This window comes from Lactuca saligna, chromosome 9, assembly GCF_052625555.1.
Source record: "Lactuca saligna cultivar CGN05327 chromosome 9, ASM5262555v1, whole genome shotgun sequence".
NCBI lineage: Eukaryota > Viridiplantae > Streptophyta > Magnoliopsida > Asterales > Asteraceae > Lactuca > Lactuca saligna.
This window is the reverse complement of record NC_136425.1, coordinates 150,880,767-150,891,102: the sequence shown is the minus strand read 5'-3', so window position 1 is coordinate 150,891,102 and position 10,336 is coordinate 150,880,767. Positions and strand designations below refer to the sequence as shown.

Below are 10,336 nucleotides of genomic sequence, written 5' to 3'. Positions count from 1 at the left end.
CGATATTTCAACTCTTGTAATGACCTAATAGGTCAAGTATTGTAACCACTTATGAGTAATAAAATGTATAAATAAGTTCTACTTAATTTCTCTCTATGATTTAATGTCTTTGAACCATGATCGTGCGTAAAAAGATTGCCCAAATCCGACTTCAGATAGCGAAGTTATGAGTTTTTAAAGAAATTCCTTAAAAACGATGGATTGGTATTAAATAATAAAAACAATAATAAAAATAATTTCGGAATTTGCCGACGGATTCTAAACGAAAGTTGTAGATCGTAGTCTCACCTTCGCGGGGATATAAAGAACGTCGAAAACGGAGTTCGTATGAAAGAGATATGAATTTTTGAAGTTTGATAAATAATTTAAATATAAATTTTATTAAAAAGTTCGGTATTATCCGAGGGAGGAGTCAGCCTTGGGCCGAGGTACGCGCCGCGTACGCTCGAACGCCCCGGTACCCGAATGGAGGGTCTCGGATCGACCATGTCGCCCTATGCGAAGCTACCGACCCGTCCCATCCGACTCGCGAACCCAGGAATCCGTCCCGTCCGAAGTGCGTAAGCGATGACGTACGGGTACGCGCTGCGTACGCCCGTACGCCCCGCGTTCGGAGGCGGTTCAGCAACTCAATAAATAGCATGCGAGCTTTTCCGAAAATGTTGTTCATTTCCTCTCTTTCTCTCCCGATCTTGCCTCGATTTCCGTGCCCGTTCAAACCCGAAGCTCTGGTCTTTTTGCTCAAGTCCCGAGGGTCGATTTTACTCCCGAGATTCCCGAGAATCCCGAGGAAAATCCGTTTCGCGAGACGAAACTCTGCCCGGTTTTCGAGCTCGCTATCTTCGAATTTCCATGTGAGTTTCATACCCCTTAATCAACCGTTTTAATTATTCTAAATACTTTTAAATGCTTTATGGGGGGGAATACAAGTTAAACACTTATAGTTATTGTTTCAGTCACATGTGACGGCATTAATCACATGTGATTTATAACTAAGAAACCAATGATTTATCACTGTGCAAACGGTTTTACTCCAAAATGTTTTACAAACTCTTTTATTTATCAAATGCTTTATTGTAAACTTGGTTTTACTACTTATAAATTTGCATGCCTATATATGTATAGCTGTATAAATAATGTTTAAAGGGCTTAGGAAAGCCACCTATCCTATTTCCTTTTCCTCGATTTGGATGTGGTCTGGTGGAATTTAGGGTGACTATCCGAGGGTCGTTTCAATATTAGTTATATGTCATATATACGTGTTTAGACATAAAAGTACTTCCAATTTTCATGCTTATCAAAACATCATTTGTATGTTACCATCGGGGTAACACGGGATCATACTACTACGATTTCTAGATCAACGAGTCAGTTCATTCATGAGTCATTATTCATTACTAAGAGAACATATACAACGATACTAGAACGAGTAATATTTTATTACAAACACACGAATACTTTAACAATTGTGATCCACTATATGGGTTCATGTCTTAATTGTCATGACCCGGGTTGTAGCCAGAGTCTCTTGGAGGGAGAGCGTTGAGTTTGCGTATAGATCTATACTGGATTGACTATCCTACACCTTTCTGTTAGCTACAGTGGGACCGGCAGGTCTACGGGTGCCAAACGTCATAACCTATTTTTCGACTAAACATTGTCGATGTTACCAGTCAATAGTATGGTGCAACTTATCACACGATACCTTAATATAAACCCGGTTTAAGGTAGTTAGTACCACAGTAGTTCATATAAAACGAAACTACCGTACTACAATAAATTACCCATTACATTTTGGTGATAGTCCCACCTAAACTTAAATGTACAAACTATATTTTGTTAAATGATAGTTACACTTGGGAAATTTCACACTTTTACATCAAACGAGCATACAAACTGTTAAGCCTTGATAAAGGGCAACCTTTATAATTTGAACAGAAAATATAGGTTTTTCTGAGAGATTCAAACGTTTACAAACACTTACATACATTTACAACTCATACTTGCAGCAGGTTCAAAACGTTTTTGATAAATGAACCTCGACACTAAAATACTTATGAACTCACCAGCTTAATGCTGACAAACTCTTTCAAAATAACTTGTATTCTCAGGTCATTAGTAGACAGGTACCGATGCTAGCTTTTGAGAAGATGGAGCGCATTCAAGTCTCAACATACTATTTTGATTTATTATATTTTGGTGTCTAAAACTGTACGGAACACACTTGTATTAAAATGTTTATATTTAATGCAATGGATGATGTTGTTTGCTTATTTACAATTACTGTGTTGTGATACTACACATGACGTCCTCCGCCCCAGAACGTTTCCGCCATTATTGGTTTTGGGGTGTGACAAAATCCTCCTCTTCGGATCCCAAATTCCAAGTACTCTATCACTCTCTAACAGATCTCTCATAAGCTTCTCGCTGCTACATATTCACTCTCAAGCATCTCATAGCAACTCACATCTCCCTAGGCTAAGGCATCACAAATCAGGGCACTCTAGTCCTAATAAGAATACCTAGCCTACTCTAGCAAGAGAATACATCATATCGATTTTTCATAAACACATAATATAAGGTTATTTTGGGAAATCACCGTTCGGGCGCTGACTAATCATACACACGTTTCTTCTTTGAATTTTTCAAAAAAATCCTTTACTTTTAGAAAAAATTTGGTTCTGTTTTGAAAATATTTTCCAAATCCTCAGTTTGAATTCAAATTCTCCCGAAGGTGTACCCGAATCCCTCAAACCAAGGCTCTGATACCAAATTGTAACACCGTAAATTTCAAAACAAATATTTCAAATTTTTTTTATAAAACATAATTCATTTAATATTCAGGAAACAACCATATTTAATCATTCAATTCAAGTAATACAAAATCCCAAGATCTCAAAATCATAAATCCCACGTGTGTGTACTGATCAAGCCGGTGCCTTCCCGCGGTTGTCACTAGTACCTGAAACGAATAACATCAAACACTGTAAGCACAAAGCTTAGTGATTTCCCCAAAATACCACATATAACACATATTAGCCACTCGAGGCTATAACTCTGTGAGTCCGTGCACCCAAACTCTGTGAACCCTCAGGTTCTAACTCTGTAAACATGCACATCATAAATCACATAGAAATAATGCAGTACAACACATAACATACATAGCATACAAATACTCTATCACATAACTCTGGTTACCTACTCAAGGTAAAGTATAGTGAGAAGACTCACCTCGCGTGTCTCGGTAATTCGTAAATCCTGAAATCACTAGTGCTCGATCTCCCGAGCTATAGTCCTCCTATAGCACAATACATCTCTAATTAACACTTTAAGTCAACTTAGGTCAACGCTGGTCAACGGTCAATGGTCAACTTTGACCGGACTCGACGAGTGCACTATAGCGACTCGGCGAGTCTGAGCGTATACACTGATTTCCCTGAAATCCTCCCTTGACACGTCGAGTATTCTCCTAACTCGACGAGTTCCACCTGGCATGAGTTGTGGGGCCACCACGACTCAACTCGCCGAGTCTCAAGAACAACTCGGCGAGTCCAGCTTGATTCAGTCCACCTGTCCACTCTGACTCCCCCTGACTCACTGAGTCAACCCTCCCCAACTCGGCAAGCCCACTCGCTGTGTGGTCGGGGCAATATTCATACTACTCTCCGAGTCTGTTCTTCGGAATCGGCGAGTCCGTGCCATGCAATGACTCAAACTTGCTCATAAGGTCATATCCGGTCCATTAACCCATAGACCCAGTCCTTCCAAGCTTATTTAGCACGTAAAGTCACTATCTTGATGCACATAGAATATCTATATGACCATATATGATGCTTTTGTCCCAAATACTACAACTCAAGGTCATAATCTCCATTGCTATACATAAAGCTTGATGAGTGAGGCTCTCTGGACCTCTATGGATCCAGATCCAGAGCCTCAACACAAGAAGGGAACTATTTGGCATCAAATCAACCCAATAATGACCACAAGAAACCCTAAATCCAATTATACTTCACAAAACAGAAGATGAGCCGAAATCATACCTCTAGTTCGATGATCTAAGCTTCAAATCCACAGTATAGCAACTTCCTTTGCTTCCTCTTGTCTAGAACCTCCTCCTTCTTTGCTAAATAACACACACAAGGTCAAGAAATGCTTCCTTTCTCTCTCAAAACGTTCTAGCACTCAAGGGTTTCTCTCTATGAGTTGGTGAGCACAAATGACGGCCATAAGGCCCTTTAAATAGGTCTCAAACCCCGGGAATTAGGGTTTCACCACACAGCGTGGACTCGCCGAGTCCACTCTTGGATTCGCCGAGTCCGAACGCGAACCCGTGCCCAATACCGCGATCCTACTCGGCGAGTTTGGGCTCCAACTCGCCGAGTCCACTCACAATTTCCAAAAATAAACCAATAATAAATACCTGGAAATTCCGAGCTGTTACAGCATAAACGAGTTCTTGGCTAAGGCATGTGAAAAGGGTTGAATGGACGCTAAGTCCTCAATATATAGACCAGAGTGTACGGCCAGAGGGGGTGGTGTACGGCCGCACACCCAAGTGTACGACCATACACTCCTCATAATGGAGTGTATGGCCATTTTGTGAAGTGTTTGAACTTGTGGGACCCATTTCTACACCCTAACTTGAAGGTACTATGCTTAGAACACTCAAATTGACTCAAAATAGTGCTAGAAGATAGAAAAATGAGTCTGACCTTAATTGATTTGAATAATTAAACAAGGTAGAAATTTCGGGTTGTCACACACCAGTAGTCATGTACTCAATTTCTAATTAACAGTTTTTAATAGCAAAAACATATATTTCAACAAATACATAGACGTCAAAGTAGATTGCTGAAGTAAATATTGTTTTTAATGTACAATCCTAAGATTTTAAAAGTACAATGGATAAATGGTACTCTTTCTGTAAATGATACGTGTTTAAAAAAGGTATGACAAATGGTTAGAGGTCCATTAAACCAATAGAAAATACATTAACACCTAAGTGAAAAAGGATATCTATTGTAGCAAATTATAGCAATTCTTTTCAAAGAACATTGAAATGCTTTTTTGTCCCTTATAGAATATCGCTTTAAACATTTTTGTCAAAGGTTAAAGTTGTCATTTTCTATTGTATACATAAGGTTGATGATTTTTTATGATTACGACCATTTATGTCACACCCCCAAACCAGAACGATAGAATCGTTCGGGGGCGGATGACGTAATGTACAGTATCAGAACAATTGAATAGTAAAGAAAGCAAACACAACCAATATAGATATAATTTAAAAGGTTACATTGTTTCAAAAGTTACATGTTTCCAAATAAATTATAATATGATGACAAAATGATGTTTGGAACTAATGCCTTAGCGCTCCGGCTTCAAAAGCTGATGATTACCTGTTTTACAGATTCTCTGAGAATACAAGTTGTTTGGAAAAGTGTCAACAATTAAGTTGGTGAGTTCATAAGTATTTATATGAATAATTGTATGTCATTTATTGTAAATAATCATGTTTGTTTCTAGAAAATCAAATATTTTCCATAAAATGAGTTGCATGCCGGTTGCTTGTAAAATAATGGTGTTTATCCCGGAAAATCCTATATTTTCCATAAAACTAAATTATAGTCTTAATTGTTCCAAGACCGAAAAGAATAAGTATTTTACCGTACTTAAATTAGTAATATGTAGTTTTATACATTTATAAAACCATTCGAAGAAATGTGTTTTCATGTAAATTGCACGTATAGACGTTTTCCCATGTGAGTTTTCATAACCGTTCTATTAATGACTTGCCTGCCTCGACGTTCTTCAGACATCAAAATGATGTGACATTTGTCACTCATAGCCTGCCGGTCTGACTGTAGCTAATAGTCAATGTGTTGGCACCAAAACGTGAGATGTACTCTACAACTTTCATTTAGATCGCTAAAACTAAAAAGTAATCTATCGTAAACTCAATTTTTTTTATTCCCGGTATCGTGTCGGTTTTGTCACGAATTTGACAGGTTATAACTTCTTAATTTATTATACCTTATAAATAAGTATAATGCACATAATAACTTATATAAACATGGTTTTCAGTTTATATATATATATATATATATATATATATATATATATATATATATATATATATATATATATATGAACATTCTTTCATGGCTAAAGGCAATAAAATGCAACAAAGTTACAATGTGGCTTTACATATACAATATACATCTTTGGACTCAGCTTGACTTTAAGTTGTCAATTGTCACAATTTGGATCGAATGCAATGTCATTAATCTTTCAAGTTGCCCAAAAAGGCCAACGTAAAGTTTTTTTTAATCAATTATACCATCAATGACTTTGTGATGTATGAAAGATGTAAATTCACTTTCTTTTAGTGTTTTGATGCATATATACCATAATCATTGTATTTAAGTTAGCCAAAAATGGCAATTTACTTTTCTTTTATAATGTTATTAACTGTTAATTTAATTTTATACCGATATACATTATTGCTTTCTTAACTTTGAATCCCCTTTCAATTGTTTACAACAATATAACTTTGATTTATACCAATATACATTATTGGTTTTTTAACGACTATGTACATCATTTATTATCTTATTTTGATATTATTTTATAATTCATACCAATGTAATCAAATTTTTTTAATTAAATTTTACAATATAAATGTACTTTGGCCTTTAATTTGTATCAGATTGTATTGCTATGAAAGTTGGTAACAAATTAAATTACATTACTATGATCATCCTCCAGAAGTTTAATGGGCATCTGAAAAATATTAAAAAGGTTAAAAGTTTCAATAAATTTACATACTCAACTATCATGATCTTTTCCAAATATATACAAATAAATCTTGAAAAAGTGAGCAGTTTACATGGCTTATTTCATTCTGATGCATTCTCTTGTAATGATTTTTTTGTGATGGGTGTGATCCAGTCAACATACATATGGATAAAAAAAATTATAATGTTCAAAATTAGGATTTCAATAAAATTATGATCAACATGTGCTTCTCTTTGAAATTATAGTTATTCTCAAAAAAAAAAAAAAAAAAAAAAAGTGCTTGTGTGTAGCTTAACCTTCGAAGACTAGTTCAAAATTAGGATTTCAACAAAAGTATATCATCAGACATGTTCAAAAATAAATGTGGAGTTCCATATTTCTCAAACAATAGCTTCATAATCTTTTTTTTTTTTTTTTGTGAAATTAAGCTTCTAATAGTGTTTAGCTTAACCTTAAATGACCAGTTCCATCATTTATAAATAATTTAAGGATTCGAATAAAAAGTATTAATTCTAGGGCCTCAAAATTACCTTCCATGAACTGAATCTATGATAGAAATTCGAGGTTTAAGGTTGTCATAGAATGGAGTCCGACCACCACCAGCCTCATTCGGACCACCGATGCCGCTACTCGTCGGCTGTAACATACCCGATGACCACCACTCTCCACTTCTCTCGCTTCTATTTCTTGGTTTCAGTCCTCCATCAAGCACCACAAAGAGGAGGGAAATGGGGTTTTTGTGTTGCTTCGCAGCCATCTTTTCCGGTGAGGAGCCCGACTCCGGCTTCCCCGTCCTCTTTGTTTTTCTTCTGATCGTATATGAAATATACACCAAACACAAACACTTTTTTTGTTTTATGTTTTTACTTTACAACCCGTGGAAACCACGGGTAAAATATTTTTTAATTTTAATTAATTTAATAAGATTTAAGTTTTTTTTAAAAGTTCGATAATTTGTCTCTAACTTTATAATTGTTAATTTAAATTAATTATGCAAATTATTTTGAATAGTGTTCCTTCAAAAAACATTATCGTTGTTGCATGTCTATATACAAAGTTTTATAAAAAAAATATTGATTGTAATTGTGTCATTTATTCTATCATATAAATACGATCATATAGAAAATTTAAGAATCAAATAAAAAGTTTATCTATAATACCGTAAATATGATATTCAAGGAAATAAAATATTTCATAATTTAAATTCATACTTCTTAACTTACTTTTGTTATGGCTCATGTATTAATATTTAAAGAAAGGGTGGATAATGATGTTGATATTAAATGTTGTATATTGTTGATACTGGTAAACAACACACTTATAGTTTAAAATTAAAAATTCTTTTTTCATGATAAGTATATATGTCTGTATAATTTGTAAAAAAACCACATAACATGAAGATAGGCAAGTGTTATCTCCTAATAGACCTAAAAAAAAATGTTGAAGATATGTGAATGGTTTAATTATGGTTAAAAGCAAAAACCTGAATCTATAATTATTTGGTTACTCTTATCGACTAGTAGTAAAAAATATGTAGATAACCTGATTTGAACCTTTTTTTTTTAATTTCTTATTCATATTGTGTGAACAGTTTTAATTTTTAGGAGTTTATTATCCGTTTTAGGTGAAAGCATGTTTTTACTTTTTAATTCTTTAAGCTTAAATAAGAAAATGGTCGATACATTTTGCAATAAAAATGAAATAACTTTAATTTACAATCGTTTTGTTATTACTTATTAGTTTAACTGTTTTCCTTATAAATTATAATAAATTTAATAATTAGGTTATTGGTATATGTTCGTAGTCTTTATTTTTTAGAAGTTATTAAACACTCCAAATAATTAGTAGAAATAATCCAAATATTTCAATAAATAACTCAAATTTGAATTCTAATGAATTTTATGTTTTATCCATATGCTAATATATACTTTGTGGTACATAGTTTATGGATTAATCATAAAATAAACTTGTTCTTTACTATAGTTATGATTATAAAATAAAAAAAAAAAAAAAAAAACTATGAATATCAACATGTAACATGATAGATTCCAAAATGTGTTTGTACCTAAAAATAATTGCAATATACATTGACACATATTAGGTGTAATTAAATAAAATATGGATTCAAATATTAAAAACATCATTTAGATTTATATAAGTAAGTTATACGAAACACCAACCATAAAAACAACAAATTAGGTTCGAATTCAAAAAAAAATCATACATTATTACCTTAAGGCATCTCCCCACCTAACATTTTCTCTCATTAATCGTCTTTTTTCTCATGTGTACTGGGATTATGATACAATGAGCAACACCAATGGCTAAGGTTATGGTTAATTATGTTTCTCATTTAAAAAAATATACACCGTTGTGAACACAGTTGAAAAACCAAGCAGTGTAGTGTAGTCTAACCGAGATAAAGAAACAACATTTGCAATAACAAAACTGATAGGAAGGGAAACTAAATATTAGATTGATAATAGAAGCTAACAATTGATGCACATCATTGCCTTTTTCCTCTGGTAATGCCCCATTTATTAGGTTGAATACTACTTTATGAAAATGGATCGACTGTGGAGAATCTCGGGTTTTAAGGTGGTGGGTGATAAAGAAGGATGACGAGACTTGCCAACTAAAGCTTAGATGTTAAACATCTTGAATTCGTTAGACTACATATGAGAAACCAATGTCAAAACCTACACACAAACCAAAGAAGACAAAAATTAGTGAAAATTTGAAATAATCAATCACCTTCATGACCTGTAATCACACACACACACACATATATATATATATATATATATATATATATATATATATATATATATATATATATATATATATATATAAACACACGGTTAGAAAGAGGACATGTAAACATACATCATCAACATCATCATTGATGGATTGACAGGCAAATGCTATCAGTTTATTTCTTCTTTGGAGGAGGATGCAACCTTCAATCGATTTGAGGATGCAACGGCGGTGTTGCGTCGATTAAAATCTGAAGAAGATATGCATCCTTATTTATTGAGATTAAGTTGAGAATTGGTGGAAGATTTAATAATTGCTAATTGAATTGGAGTATACAAAAGCAATGTACTGGCGATAAAAAAAAAACTAAGAATTTTGCTGATTTTAAGATTTTCCATAATTACCGGCCGGATTTAATGCACGAAATTATGGTATGTATTTAAAAAATGAATTGGGATGATATCAGTTTCCGTAAAATATTAAATATGAGGATAATTTGAAATTTGAAAAACTAATGGGCAAAATTAATAAAGCCTATAAACGAATATTTATGCACAAATAATTGCTTAAATCTTGGAGTTTGTGAGTTAATTTGGGATTGAAATAACGATTCCAAAAAATTTCCGTATACAAGGGTTTCATACCAAATATATGTGTAGCTATTTTCGTATTATTTAAAAGTGTAGATTCATATCATATATGTAAATGAAGGGCAGAAGGGTTAAATCATAATGACCGAATTCTGCATTGAGAGGAATGACAAGTGGATTAAGGTTTC

At 33.6% G+C, this 10,336-nt stretch overlaps 1 long non-coding RNA gene across 1 annotated transcript; it reads right to left on the bottom strand.

Moving 5' to 3' along the window:
• Window positions 1-9,131: 9,131 nt before the first annotated feature.
• Window positions 9,132-9,867, bottom strand: LOC145018451 (uncharacterized). Its single transcript, XR_013667024.1, has 2 exons — window positions 9,688-9,867; window positions 9,132-9,500 (listed from the first exon to the last, which is right to left on the bottom strand). It is a non-coding gene; the product is annotated as an uncharacterized LOC145018451 (long non-coding RNA).
• Window positions 9,868-10,336: the final 469 nt, after the last annotated feature.